A 15,596-nucleotide genomic window follows, 5' to 3' on the forward strand; every position below is an offset into this window, starting at 1 on the left:
AGAGAGAACCATGGCATCTTTCTCCAGGGGTGCCTCTGTCATGAAGGTATCTCTCTATTACACTTTTCTCTCACTCTCTCACTTCCCTCACTGAAGTCAATAGCAATTTTTTCATCAGGATGTTTTTTTGGCCCTCTTTAGGGTATTGCAAGAGATGCTTGTGCCCATGAACCTTTTTTTTTAAAGCAAGCTTCCTGTGAAGGCTTATCATTCCTAGAAAACCACATCTGTGAGGCTTTCTGCTAGCAAAACACTGAGACAATTCTTGTTGATAGCAGGGTGTTACACAAAATTCAGCTGAGATGTTCTGGACAACAGCTTTGCTTCCATAACTCTTGCAATAATAGGGAAAAAATTAAAAAAAACATTAGGATGGGAACTTTTCTGCAGTCTTCCAGAACAGATTTGTTTTTCCAATCTTATTCCCAGTGGTCAATCTGGCTCATATAGAGGAGCCTTGATATTTATGTCTTGATGTATCTACCAACAGTAGTGCTGATTACATTGTTAGTATTTAAATTTATAATAATAGAAAGGTGGGTAAGATTTAAGGGGTTAGTATAATAGTAATTTATATTTCCATATTAACAGCAAGACTCAGCATAAACATGTTCTAAGAGACCCTATAGAGATAAAAGTCCAAATTCAGCCAGAGCTACTTCTACTTTTCTAGCATGCAGTTCCTAATGGAAATTCTAATTCACAGTATGATCAATTCCTATTAAAAGCAGGCTAGCCAAAACCAGGAAAAATAGCTTCATTTTAGGCACTGGGCAAACACAATAACTCTCACTTTCCTCTCATGCCTCCAGACTGTGTGTCTCCAAACAATACCCACCCTTAAAACTGAAAACAGCAGAAAAATTCTTGAATTGTCAGAACATGGTTCCAAAGAAGTTCTTTCCACATTGGAAATTGTGGTACATTCCACTTACAGTCATGAGACAAGTTAATTAGACAGATACAAGAAGCTACATAGTAGTTTCAAAGTAACTCCACTGGAAATAGTGGTAATTGCACAGTCATTGAAGTAAAAAGGCCCTAAATAGAAAAACACAGCTCAAATGTCTATGTACATGTAGGTACTTTAACCCCAGCTGCTTTTTATTCTCTCTTAGTTCAAAATTCTGAGTCCCCACCCACCCTGTGTGCACATTTCTTGTCAATTCATGGCTGATTTTGTAGAACTGTATCATTTTGTGAGACTCTCTGAAAGCTGTTGGATGCCCCTGGGCTTTGCTGGGCTGGAGCTACAGCCTGTGACAGATTGCATGGCTGAGCCCTTGGCCATTTCACCTCCACTCCATGATACCTCTCCATTAAACCTCATTTCTGCTGGAGGACAGAAGCAAAAGGAAAAAAAAAATGTATTGAAGGGACAGCTCGTGTGCAAGATGCTTTTTTGCTCACAGTGCCAAGCTTAGCTCACAGTGTCAAGTTTAGCTCACAGTTTTCTTCATGTCTTGGGATCAAAAGCTGAAGTTTCTGGCCCTGTCTTCATTTATGCCAATATAATGTCAATTAATGTCGCAGACATCTTTTCATGAAAAATCCTTTCCTTAGGATTTTTCCTCCTGAGAAGCTGAGAGGCCTCAGGAACAAAATGTAAACAATGGTTATCTGCTGCTGTGGAATGCAACAGGTGCATCTGGGATTGGTCTCATGTGGATGTTTGGAATTAATGGCCAATCACAGCCCAGCTGGCTCAGCTCTCTGTCTGAGCCACAAACCTTTGTTATAATTCTTTCCTTTCTATTCTTAGCTTAGCTAGCCTTCTGATTAAACCTTTTCTTCTATTCTTTTAATATAGTTTTAATGTAATATATATCATAAAATAATAAATCAAGCCTTCTGAAACATGGAGTCAAATCCTCATCTCTTCCCTCATCCTTGGGACCCCTGTGAACACAGTCACAGATTAACTTTGCCAGAGTTAACTCCAGTGTAAATGACATGAGAAGGAAGCTCCAGAGCTTTATTTGTTTCTAATGAACAATGTGTGTATGCTTGAAAATAAATGAAAGCACACACAGAAGTACCAAGAAGTCCTTTTTGAACACAAAAACTGCCCCTTGCTGGAGAAAGCAGATCACTGACACCCAGAGCACAGACACACCACCTCTCCCACCCAGGACAGTGGAGTCAGTGACTGTCACCTGTTCCAGCACCATCCTCCACAGGAAAGCCAAAATGTCCAATGGCAAAGACTCGGACTGTCCCCTCTTGATGGTCTCCTTTTCTTCAGTGCCTGAAGGAAAACACTTCCTGTTCCCCCTTGAGGAAAGGACAGTTGTGAAAAGTGGATGGGATTGGATGGGATGGAGGCTGCTACAGTTGTTGGATAAAATGGAAAAGCTTGGAAAGGCTTCAGGAAGGAGTGGCACTCAGTGTCCCAGATATGCCATGCAAGGAGGGGACAGTTTGACTCCTCACATGCAGTCAGGGCACAAGCTGGAGGAGAAAAAACCAAAACCCTTCAAAGTCTCAAACATGTATTCATGTATTTCTCCCCCACCCCCCATAGAGATTTCATTGTGTGACTCATGAAACATGTCATTTTTAAATCCTTAGAGGATAAGTTGTCAGAATACATTGTGCTTTAAAGCCTTTCTTTGGTCTCTCATTTAAATCTTTGAAAGACTTTGTAAGTTTTTTTTTTTTCTGCCTTCACTTTTGGTTTTAGTATTGTAGAGATGAATGTGCCTTCTCTCTTGCAAGTTAAGCACTTAAAATATTCTGGTTAAGTGAAATGTGAGGCATGAATTGTGAAAATGACAATCCTTATGGCCCTCTATATGCACAGCAGCTCCAAGGCTCCAGAGCCTTCAGACTTCCACCTCCTCCTTTGGTGGTTACAGCTCCACACCACACTGGCAATAAAAGGTAAATGAGTTCCTGCAGCAGAGTAAGTACCAAGAATATGAAGCTTTTGTGAACGTGGATGCTGCTCTCACCATTATGGGCAATTAGAGGGCTTCGAAAGTGTGTTGCCTGACTTTCTGTTGCTTGGTAACTGTGCACCTAATTCTTTCTCTAAGAGGTCACAGAAATGTCAGAAAATCCATTTTGTTAGGGCAGGGGGGGCTGGTGGAGAAACAAATGCCCCCATCAGAACAGCAGCCTATGGATTCATTAAAAGAACTTCATGTTTCCCATTAGCAGATAGGAAATATACAATTATTATGATTATTTTCCTAGCACCACAAAACTGCAATTTCTGAGCGTCGCCAACTACGTAACGTGCTTACCATGCCAAAAAGCTTGGGAATTGCAAACACACTGATGGAATTTGGCATGGTACAGGTCAATAGAACTCCTGGATACACTGATAAATAGCCATTATTGGCCTGATGCAGAGCCTGGTGGAGTCAATGGAAAAACACCCTGAAACAGCAACAGCACTCTGAAAGCAATAAGGAATTTCTGAGATTGGAAGCTTTGCAAACATTGCCTGGCACAGGAAAAAAATTATGAACTTGGAAGGAAGCTAATGAGACAGAAGATAAAATTTTCTTCTCCAAAGAGACACAAGCTGCAGGTTCTGCAGCCCCTGAAATACTAAATGACTGTCACTGAGAGTGAACAAATTAAGTGGTGTCTGTGAGGGAAGAGCTTGGCTATTTTTACCTGAATTTTAAGGAACGGGGCTTTGGAAGTACATCTCATCTTCAGCAAATGTCCAGATCTTTCTACTTTGAGACAGGTTTAGTAATCCACATTCCATGTTATACACTATTCCCACAAGTGACTACTGTCAAAAAAACCCCCTACTTCCCTTCAACTTGAGCAGTGTGCTCAAGTTTGCAAAATGCAGTTTAGATTAAATGAATGCCCCTGAGATTGAGTGAATGCATTTCTAGAGGGGCACAAAATGCAGGTGTCCACCACTGACCATCAATCATTTTTGTGCAGAGCTGAAGCTTTCCTGCAGTTGTCACTCTATAATCACTCTGCAAGAATTTGCAGTCATTTTCTAAAAGCATCTTTAGGAGGAAAGAAGGGCAGACAACACATTCTACGCTTTAAAAACTGGGCCCATTTAATCATAAAAACAGAGAATATTATCATGTTGAAACAGCTGTTTTGTGAAATAACACAACTATACAATCCTTGGGCCCCTCCATAGGACAATCTTGCTGTGCAAAACCAAAACTCAGAGTCCCAGCCTGTCTTTGGCCACAAATTTTCTGCACCATTTTAGATAAATTGAACTCAGGCCACCACCTAGTGAGGGCAGATGTATCCATGGAAAACTAGAACGTGATTTTTCCTTGTGATCTTTCACTGGGAGGATTTCTTCAGCTTAGAATGATCAAAAGGATTGTGAGCACCTACATACCCCTTACTGGCAGTAAATGATTCTGTAATATAAATCACTATCACTGAAGCAAAAAATCACAGATCACTAAAACAAGGAGGTCTTTAAGTAAGGGGAAGAAGAAAATGCAATCAAGCTCCAAAAATGTCTGTTGTTCTGGAAGTACTTAAGTATATTTATGTCACCAAATTTTCATCATAAACTTTGAGATAAATGCATGAAATCACATTGCTGGGATGCTCTCATTTGTTTATATACAGACAGAGTAAATGTGACTGAAACACTCATACAAATAAAGATTTCATTTATGTCCAAAACAGAGTAGCACAGGGTACTCTAAGAAATATATATTGGCAAAATCCAGCAAATCTTGGTGAAGATGCTTGTAACATTATTCTGGTCCTCAGGCTGACATGGATTTTGATGCACTTTAATGCATAAATAAATTCTACTGTGTTAAGTATGTTTCTCCTGACATGTTTTGCTGAAGATGCCAGAAAAGATGGAAAAATATATTATACAATCCCTTAAAAAATGTAAGCTTACAGCAAAAACTCCTGAAATATTTTTGAGGCAATCAGAGTTCTGTGATATTCAGGTGGGTTGGAGATTCTTGGGAAAAATATGCTCTAGAAAAAACAAAGAAGTCAAAAAGTGAATAACTAGAAAACCAAGAAAAAAGCAATGGTGATACAAATGAATATTCTTTTCAGTATTGACTGTGACAGCAAATTTAACAAGGGCTGAGAATGAGCCATGCCAGCTACATCCAGAATCATGCAGGTCATGAATTTGCTGACTCTTAAACCTCCCCATGTTTTCCTGTGGATGGTTTAAACGCTCTGCAAAGTTTATAAATGTAGTGAAACGGCCACTGGCATTTCAGCAGCACAAAAACTGCAGACAAACACACACAGCCACACACCCACACATTTTCTGTAAATAATCTGTCATCTTCAAGTTCAATGTCTGCATTTTGCTGCTCCACACACTGTTTTGCTGGAACCAGAGAACTGATTCAGGCAAGAAATGCTCCACAGGCTTAAACTCACCTGGCCAGGGCTGGTTCAGGATGTCAAAGGGTCTGGTGTTTATCCTGGATGGAGAAAACAAAGAATTTATCTCGTAAGGAACAGCTTCCCTGATGTGTCCCTCACTAAAATGGTCTGACACATACCAGAACTCCCTGGATGCTGTTATTTTTCCATTTCAGCCCCCTGAAGTTGCTCTAATTTCATGATACAGGCTGGGGGTAGAATGGCTGGGAAGTGGCTTAGTGGAAAAGGCCCTGGGGGTGCTGGTGACAGGGGCTGGACACGAGCCCAGGGGTGCCCAGAGGGGCAAGAGGCCCCTGGCAGCTGGGCTGGGTGAGGAATTGTGTGTGCAGCAGGAGCAGGGCAGGGATTGTCCCTCTGTGCTGGCTCTGAGAGCCCCTCCAGGGCTGGGCCCAGTTCTGGCTGATGCCTTGTGCAGGCTGCCCCAGAGCAGAGGCTGGACAGAGCTAAAGAATAAAGCAGGGATTTATTCAAAGGCCTCCATGGATGCACCTTGGGCAGCACAAGAGCCCAGCCAGGGCTGCAACCAAGATGAACCAAAATGGCCCCAAAATGCACGGCCGGGCACGGGCTCTGTCCCTGGGATCAGTTCTGCTCCATTTGCATCTTGCAGTTCATTGTCCCATTCCAGCTTTAGCCCCTGCAGTCCCACCCTGCTTGTTTTTCTCTCTCCAGCCCACGGTGTTTGTGCTCTTGGGCTGAGATTTGGATCATTTGTCCTTGGTGCCCAGCTGGAGCAGGAATTGTTTTGTCTCCCTGCCCTGTGCAGACAGCTCACCATCCCATAATATGAAGCTCAGCCCCACACACTAAAGCAGCACAGAATCTGAAAAATAAAAAAGAATATAAGTATTTTATATATGAAGAATATGAAAAATATAAAACCTGAGGCATCATGGCTCCTGCAGGAGAGCCCTGGAGGGGCTGGAGCGTGTCCAGGGCAGGGAACGGAGCTGGGCAGGGGTGGAGCCCCAGGAGGGGCTGAGGGAGCTGGGCAGGGGCTGGGGCTGGAGCAAAGGAGGCTCAGGGGCCCTTGTGGCTCTGCACAAGTCCCTGCCAGGAGGGCACAGCCGGGGGGGTCGGGCTCTGCTCCCAGGGCACAGGGACAGGAGCAGAGGGAACGGCCTCAGGCTGGGCCAGGGCAGGCTCAGCTTGGACAGCAGCAGCAATTTGCCCATGGCAAGGGAGCTCAGGCCTTGGCAGGGGCTGCCCAGGGAGCTTTGCAGTGCCCAGCCCTGCAGGTGTCCCCTGCAGGTGGCACTGAGTGCTCTGGGCTGGGGACAAGGTGGGGATGGGTCACAGGTTGGACTGGATGATCTTGGAGGTCTTTTCCCACCTCAGTGGTTCTGTGATTCCAGGATCCTCTGAGTGGATTGTTCCAGGGCCAGCAGCTCTGGGAGGTGTTTGTGCAGGCCCTCGGTGCTGAGGCAAACATGATGGCCTTGCCTGGAGAAGGAAGGAAGGGACAGAAACCTCAGGCACAGAGATGGTGAGCACATGGGTGGGCAGGGATCACTGCAGGTCACACCAAAGCCAAAGGTCACACCAAAGGGACTCTTTCTCATTGCTTCCTGCAAGCTTTGAGTTCATGCCCAGGTCTTTTCTATTTTAATTTGCTTTTTCCAGGATTAAAGATGCACTAGGAGAAGGGGTAAAATGCAGTTAAACTGGAAAAGTGGAAGCATTATTTGTGACTGTCTTCCAACACCCAACATTGTGCATTCCCCCATCCATGTCACTGTTATTAATTTCACATCTAAAGAAATTCTGAGGATGTTTATGGTATATCTGTGTTTATATTTTAAAGTGCACAAGTAAATAGTGCTTCTTAATTGTCCCTATTAAGCAGCTAAAGAACACAGTGTTTGAGCAAAACCCTATAACTCTGGCAGGCCACCTTACCATGTCATTATATTAAGGGCCGAACCTAATGCATCTGACATTTTGAAATTCAGTGTCTCATAAATATCCCTCAATAAATCCTTTCAAGTGCCAAAGCCCATTCCTAACAAAATCACAATTCTCTTGAGGTGACAGGCAAGTTAATTTTCTTTTGGGAAAAAAAAAAATTCAGTTTTGTCCTAAAGAAAATCAGAGAAAATTAATTTTTCACTAGATTAGCTGTTAAAAAAAATCCCAAAACAACAACAAACAAGCAAAAAAACCCTAAAAACCGCAATCTTCTGGAGTTTTAATAAAAACTAGAAGGATGTACTTGGAAAAGCACACAAGCCAACAGCAAAAATACGAAAACTGTATTAGTTTAGAATGGATATCTCCTATACTGGGCACATCTCACTGGATATTGCTATTCCAACCAGCAGCAAAATCGTTTTCCCCTCTCAAGTACAAAATGAGTGAAACACTTTTCACTGAAACACAGCAACTGTTTTGTCAATCTCTTACAACTTTGCATTTGCATTTTTCAAAGACTTGCAGAGGACAGAAAGTTCTCCCAGTCAATGAAAAGGCACAAACTTCCTCACTCAGCATCACACCCACCCCCGCAGCATCTCATGAGGCTCCCGTGGGAGGGACCCACAGCCGGTCCATGTGGGCAGCACCCTCAGAGGGGCTCCTTTAATTTGTCTCCACATCTCCTGAGAGGATGTAAACCCTCAGCCTCCCTCCCTCCTTCCTTCCTCTGCAGGACGTCACTGCTGCGACCCTTCCCTCTCCCACTGTTTCTGCGATGTCATCTCTTGCTCCAGAGAGAATCCTGGAACGGTTTGGATTGTGCTTGGAAAATTAATGCACAAACATCAGAGGCTTGTGTCCAAAAAGGAGACAGAGGAGTCTTTTTACTTTATTGGAATAAAGGGAGAGGCCATGGGCATTCCCCTGGGGTCTCTCAAATTTTTGGAGGACCCAGACTCCTTTTTATCCCAATTTCCCGGCCACTTTTCCCTTCTCTCTTTCCCCATTGGCTGAGGTACTTGAGAGGTACAGACTGCCCAGAATGCCTGACACCAGAGATTTCCCTCTAATGTATAACCCTCCTTTTGAATTTTTAATTCTTATGGAATTTAGTGGGTTTTCTTCTCATTGTTTCTTTAGGGGTTTTTCTTCCCATTGTTTCTTTCATCTTTCAATGTCTAATTTCATTTATCATGAATTTTATATGAATTTCATTTCATTTATCAGCAAACCTAAAGTTTATTTGTAAAAGCAAATATCTTTTTCCACTCATCAATCAGTGGAACAGTGGAATCCTTCTCATTGTTTCTTTTATTCCCCAGTGCTGTTTTATCTCCCAGCAGACCCACAGCTTGTTTGTAAAGACAAATCCACTGTTCCTCTCAACTGGAAGGAGCCCTAAAGATCATCTGGTTCAAACCCCCCTGAAGTGACCAGGGAACCTTCCACTAGACCAGTGTGCTCAGAACCCCATCCAGCCTGCTCAAGAGCACTAAATTCTTCCTTCCTGCCCCTTCTTAAATGTCACTGTCTGGAATCAGCTCTTAGGTAAAACATTTGCATGAATAACTTTTGCAAAGGATGTTGGTCACGTTGCTTTGCAGCATGACAAAACACACTGTGCCGTTTTTATGACCCTATAACCTCTGGTTTCTGCCCTTTCCCTGCTGCTCTGCCTTCACTGCACCACAGCTGCTGCTTTTAGCTCTCCTGTAAAAGCATTTGGTTCATCCCACTGGAAAATCTACAGCTTGGTCTTGAGAAAGGAGGAAAACACATCACGCTCTCCTCCTGGTCTGATGTCCAGCACACTCCATGTGTGGCAGAAATCTTGAGGGAGGATTGTGTTATCCATCCCAACAGGCTCTCCTAGTGCCCATTCCCTCCAAATGGCTGGTAAAATCACTCTGTGTAAGATATTATTAGAGGCCAAAGGAATGCCACAAGGCACAATATTTTAACTGTGGGAAACCAGGAACGGAATCCTTCAGAGCACGCCCTAAAACCAGGTCTGAGTGAACATACTCCCAGGTCCAAACAGAAGGACTGTGGCAATCTCAGACAGAGATCAAATGAAGGCTGATCTGTTGAGTAAGGATAAGGGGAGAAGAAGATACACCACGAGCTGCCATGAGATTCCTCCAGTGGGTTATTCTTTTTAAGTAGAAACATGTGGTGGAAGATTAAGCAGCATCTTTTTAATCTCCGATTGTCCAGCTCCCCCTGCTGTAATTACAAATTGGACACAAATGGCAACAGATGTTCAGTGTCTAAGCTAAGAATTATATACTTACTCAATATCCCAGTGCTTCAAAACACTGACTGGGAGGCTGGAATTTAAATTTGCATGGAGTGGCAAATGAAAGAGTTCCTAGAACATCATGAGGCACAGAGAATATTAATGCAAACCTGAGGATGAAACCTTAATGGAAGGAGACAAACTGACTGAATGCCAGCTAGAGTGGTTTTAATTACAGCAATTTCTCTGTAAATTATTTTAACCCATCCTCATCCCTGAAAAGCTGAGCCTCCATTGTTATTTTTCATGTAATCAAATCTCTACAACCCTATGTGTGCAGCTAGATAGAAGGTTCTTCCTAATCATTTCATCATCTCTCAAGTGGCCAGACTAATTTCCCCATATAAAACCTAATAAGAACAGGTCTATCAGCCTGTATTTGATCTTGTTTGTTTTCCAAGATACACCCTTGTCCATTATCCAACTACATGAAAGCTTTTTGCCTGATTTGCTGAGAATTTTAAGCAAGTGGCTATTACTTCCTTTCACGTTGAAATATCACAGTGCTAGGAAAGAAGATGCTTTAAATTGGAGAGATGCCTTACCCAACACAGACGTGAATCATCTTCCCTGAAATTTCAAGGTATCAAAATAAGAGAGAGGATGCAATTCTAGGAGGACTCAGGCATTTGATTGCATCTCACTCCAACCAGTTTCTCATTTCCTGAATCAACAGATTTGTTCCATTTCCTCTCAAACATCCAACTCCTTCCACCCATATTTTGGGTACCGGTTGAAAGCCCATAATCTGATTCCTCCCACTGCAATGGCTCAGGCAGAAGTGCAAATTTGAATGTTCTGAGCACTCCAAGGTGCAGATGCACACCAAGAACACGTGTCTGAGTGTGACATAAATCCCTTTTACTCATATGCACATCACAACTGAGGGCAGACACTTGTTTACCAAAACATTTTCTGATAGAAAACTGAAAACGCTCTTAAGTCCATTAGTTTCACTGATCATTATGAAAATGTTGACTTTTAAAAGTGCATTTTATTACATATGATTTCATTTACTTTGCAAGATCACAGGCTGGGATGCAAACCAATGTGCCGTTTGCTGCCAGATGGCGTGTTGGAAGGGTACAAACTTATTTCACACAGAGTGCTATGTGGCATGAGAATGCTGTTCTTACACTTCTAAACAGTCATGTGTCTTTGAATGGTTTAGATCCCCAGTATTCTTTCAGTAAGCTCATAAGCTCTTCCCATTTTAGCTAAGGCCTTGGGAAGATAATAGATAAATACCAGAGAACCACTGGTGAAATATTTATGGATAAATAATCTGCCCCCTGTCCCTTAAATTTTCTGGATGCAGAGCTCCAAAGAGTCAGCAGGTCCAGGCACTGGGCTGATGTGCACAGGACCAGAAAAAAAACCACAATTGCCAGGTATTAAAGCAGCTGAGAAAGTGATAAATTGACCATAATGCACAATTCTGATAAAGCAAATAACCTCCATGTGCCTTCAGCCTGCACTGGGTCCTCCTCAAAGAGACAGGGGACAGCCCAGAGCGTGTGTTCCAGCAGTCTGTAACCCTGGCTTTTCCTGGGAAGGCGCTGGTGATATCCTTAACAGCATCAGGGTCTCCAGAAAGACCATCTATGTATTTCACCTGAACTATCAGGTTGATAGTTGAATGAAGATAAAATGAAGATCATGAGATTAAGAAAATGAAGCAGAATGAAGAGAAAAGTCTTCAAAACCCTTTGGGAAAAACATTCCACCTGTCAACAGGGAAGGTCTACATCCACAGCCAGGTTTAATTTGCACCAGCAAATCCTGCGCAGCAATCCCGCATGGCTGCCCTGCACATTTCAATTTTTGACATATTTGCTTTGGAAAAGGAGCTGGAAAAACCTCTCTCCCTCTTTGCCTCGGCAAAGCAACGAGCACAGTCTGCACCCGCTGCTAAAAATTGTATCGGTATCAATCTCCTCAGCATCACAAACACACCCACATGCGTCTGAATCCTGAAACGCTTATTTTGCAAAGAATGTGCCAAAAGATTTACTTACTCTTTAGAACTGTTTAATGATGTTGTGGGGATCAAAGGAGCAAGCATTTTCATGACAAAAGGAATTTGTACTCCAGGCTCCACAGCACAGACAGTGATTAGTGAGTCATACATAAGAAGTGTCTCGCTTTTCTCTTTTAAAGAGCTGTTGTAGCATTTACCTAAACATTACGCTGCTGAATCAGTACTTTCACAGGTCTTCCCAGATTGCCTGAACCGCTCACCTTTACCTGGTAATATCCTGGTGATGGTTCCTCACCTGAAAAAAATGTGTTCAGCTCCCTTCCTTGGCTGTTAGCAGACATTAAAGATGCATCCAGGATTTCCTGGGGGCTTGGAAAGCAACCACTGCATCTGAAGGAGATTTTAAAATATCAGTTCTGAATGCATTTTTATTAAAAAATAAAAAAATAGAAATTGTCTCATAGTGGAGCTCAGCTAACCCAAAGAAACATTTTAATTCTATTACTTTATCTTAAAAAAATAATAATAATAGCATAGTAATAACAACTACCCAGAGCTGAAACACCCACTCTCATTGTGATACAACCCCCCCCCCAAAAACAGAAAGTGTCTCATAGTGGAGCTCAGCTAACCCAAAGAAACAATTTACTTTTATTACTTTATATAATAATAATAATAATAATAATAATAATAATAATAATAATAATAATAAAAAGTAACCTGAGCTGAAACACCCATTCTCATTGTGATACAATTCCCATTCTTCTCCTGAGGTTTTCCTGTTTAAGTCCTACTTCTCTCTCCTTCCAGAGTACAGCTCCCATCTTGTTGCCCTCTTTCCTAAAAATCACTTTCCCTCTCCTCAGTAATTGCAGATGATGATGATGATGATGATGATGATCCTTCTTCCACCCTCACTGCCCCTTGCCCCTTTTCCTGGACAGTGTCCCTGCAGTGTCGCTCCCTCTGCAGCTTTGTCACATTCATGGCACCCAAAAGATTCACCCCATGGTGGTACAGGTTTGCTCTTGGAAATTGGGAGTGCAAGGGAGGGGAAAAGGACTTTCCTTTTTAAATTGGCCAGAATAAATGGTTGTTTTGTGGATTTTCTGGATGCAATTTGACGCCCAGAAACTTTTAGGCAAGTTGGATTTCTATTCATTCCATGTTCTCTTTCCTCGCTCAGCAAGGAAAGGTTTCGGTGCTGAAAATGGAAAGATTTGCAGAAAAGACTTGCCTGTAATTTAAGTTCTAGAAAAAACCTACAGCTCCTTGAAGGAAATTAAAAACAGCAGGAAAAGAAGTTGTTTTCTCACCAAAATCATTTTATGAAGAAAAAAAATTACCGTCTAAGCTGGGATCACTTCTTATTTTTGATCTGTTAAGACTTTTATTCCTCTTTTTACAGATCTGCCACCAAAGATTCATTCTTTCATTAGAAATTCTCTCCAAGTGGTTCATTAGCAATCTCCCTACATTTTTGTTGATTTTCCTCAGTGTGTCCCAAGGGGGGGGACATTCAGGCATCAGATGTGACACTGTAGTGGCCCCAGTGGGTGACATGTCCTCTTCTGCTTCGTGTGGCTTAATTCCCTCATGCATGACAACCCCTGGCACGAGTGAAAAAGCAGCTGAATAAAAGAACCTCTCTGCTTTCCTTGGTGCATGCCATTTTTATAACCCCTGCTCTGTGAGATGGGGAAATTCAATTCACCCCAGGGTGTGGTCCGAGCACTGCCACTGAGCCCAGATGGCCTCAGCACAGGTGTCACTGCTACTGCTCACCTGTCACCAGCTGCAGGGAGAGCTCTGTGTGCACTTCTGCTGCCAGATATTATTGTAAGAACAGACCTTCCATGACCAGGAACTCCAAAAAGCACTTAAAAATCCAAGATTGCAGGGAAAAAAAAAAAAACCACTGTTCAAAAGAAACCCTCACTGCAGCGAGAGCATTTTGCATGATTCATGGGCAGCACGGTACCTGAAATATTTCTGTGGTGCCTTTCCCTCAAAGCAGTGTTGGGATTGCAGGAGAACATGCCAAAGTACTCACAGAATTTCTGCACAGCTCCTTGAATAGATGCTGCTAAATGTATCTGAAAGGGAAAAAAAAAAATCAGAAAGCTGTGCTGAACTCCTGTGTCAAATATGGCCAAAAACTTGACATTTTCTCTTGTCTGGTTGCTTAGTGCTAGGAGGGGAGGAAACATAGTCAGTTATTCTGCCATATTAATAAGTTGATATCCTGACAAAGTATATCTCAAAGATGTTAGCTGGGTGTTGGAACCCAGGACATTCCTCTGGCTGCCCTGGAGGACTCCAGACCCTGGCAGAGGGCTCAGAGACCTTGGCACAGACTCAAAAACACCTGTGCCTTTGATTTTAACCCATGGAGAATATTACCAACTTTGTGTGAAGATTTACAAGCCACGACAGTTTAAGTAGAATGATAGTTAGTTTGTCAGAGCGTGGAAAAGTAGAATTTTGGGGTTTTTTAAATGGGGGTTCAGAAGCCAAGATGGAGGGATTTGGGCAGGCCTTGTCCTTCCTCTTTCTTCTTCCTGGCCTCCATCTTCTGCTGTGATGGTGGCACTTTTGGATTGGTTTAGGGTAGAGACAGACTCTCTAACATAGGTGATAGGTATTGGAAAATTATTGTAAATAAAGTACACGTAGTTCTTAGTATTAAAAACTAACACCCTCTCTGGGGTGTGCAGTGTGCCATGGACCAACCTGCTGGACAGACCTCAGAAAAATAATGTAATAGATAAGAGAGAATAAACAACATTGAAAACCACAGCTGAAGGATTCTGACTCCTTCTTCGGATTGCAGGGCTGGAAAAAGAGACTTTCTAACACCTCGGGGTCATCTTGACCACAGAGACTCCGAGACAGCTTGGGACCCCAAGCCAAATAAGCATTTCCCCAAAATTAGGAATATTTGGATGAAAACTCCAGGCTTGGGCAGAGCACAGAGAAAAGGCTGCAATAGCAGGGTTCAGCTCAGCTTGGAAGCCTGGCACAGGAAGCAGATTTGTCTGCTGGAGCTGATGCTTGGCTTCTTGAGCAAACAGGTCAGGCCCTCTGGGGAAAATGCACACAGCTAAGGCAAGGATGACTGGTAGGATCCTATCAGAATAAATCACACAGGACTCCATTTTTTTCATGGTGGAAAAGCCCCTTTATTCACATAACTCCTTTTTATCCTGTTTTACAGACCTCGTGTGGGACTCCAATTGGTCAGTAGTTTTTTTGCTAATTACCTTTATTGGTTAGTAACAAGTTCTTATTCTGTATTGATTGGTCACTCAAACTGTCAGTGTATATGTGTAGGAAAGTTGTTTGTGAAAGATAATTTTCATTTTTCTATCTAATGGTGTAAAAACAGTTTATGCAGGTGCAAGTTGTTTTTTAGCCAGGAATAGAGTGTTATACTAACAAATTGCACGAAACAGGACAGCTTTCACATGGGAACTTGCAAAATGCTAGCTTTGACAAGGCCAGCCACTGATTCCAGGAGAGTAGGCTTGATTTTATGAAGCCTTTCTTTATGATTTTTCTACCTTACTGCAACATGATCCCACATGCCTTTAGCTGAAAAACAGGGAGAATCTTCTGAGATGGCTTCAAGGTGTGTGACAAAACCAGCTTGCTGTCAATATTCCCTGATTCCAAACAAGAATTTCAGAGCCAGTGAATAAAATTCATGTTCTTGGCTTCATGTCTAAGCTCCTAAGTAGAAATGCTCCAAGAGGCGTGGAGCACCTGCAAATCTGATTTATGCTCACAGCAGCCACAGGAATTCTGTACCTTTGAAACTTCAAGTCATTTGACAGACTGAAGCATTTAATACTCCAAATGCTGTATTTTTTTATCATCTTGACTAATATTTGAGAGCTGCCCCTTCCCCTCTACTGAGGCACAGACCTCACATGGTTCATCACCTCCGAGTTGTCAACATCCCTTTGTCGAGGTGTTGACACTGCAGCAGATGGCATCCCCAGGGTGATCCCTGATAATCAGGAG

The 15,596-nt window shown here is 42.6% G+C and overlaps 1 long non-coding RNA gene across 1 annotated transcript; it reads right to left on the reverse strand.

Annotated features, from left to right (window-relative positions):
- Positions 1 to 1,954: 1,954 nt before the first annotated feature.
- On the reverse strand, positions 1,955 to 11,854 carry LOC139591520 (uncharacterized). Its single transcript, XR_011679660.1, has 5 exons — positions 11,608 to 11,854; positions 6,710 to 6,819; positions 5,371 to 5,414; positions 4,865 to 4,947; positions 1,955 to 2,451 (listed from the first exon to the last, which is right to left on the reverse strand). It is a non-coding gene; the product is annotated as an uncharacterized lncRNA (long non-coding RNA).
- Positions 11,855 to 15,596: the final 3,742 nt, after the last annotated feature.

This window comes from Agelaius tricolor, unplaced genomic scaffold (genome assembly GCF_023055355.1).
Source record: "Agelaius tricolor isolate 1412-34295 unplaced genomic scaffold, bAgeTri1.0.p SCAF_7, whole genome shotgun sequence".
In the NCBI taxonomy this organism is placed as follows: Eukaryota; Metazoa; Chordata; class Aves; order Passeriformes; family Icteridae; genus Agelaius; species Agelaius tricolor.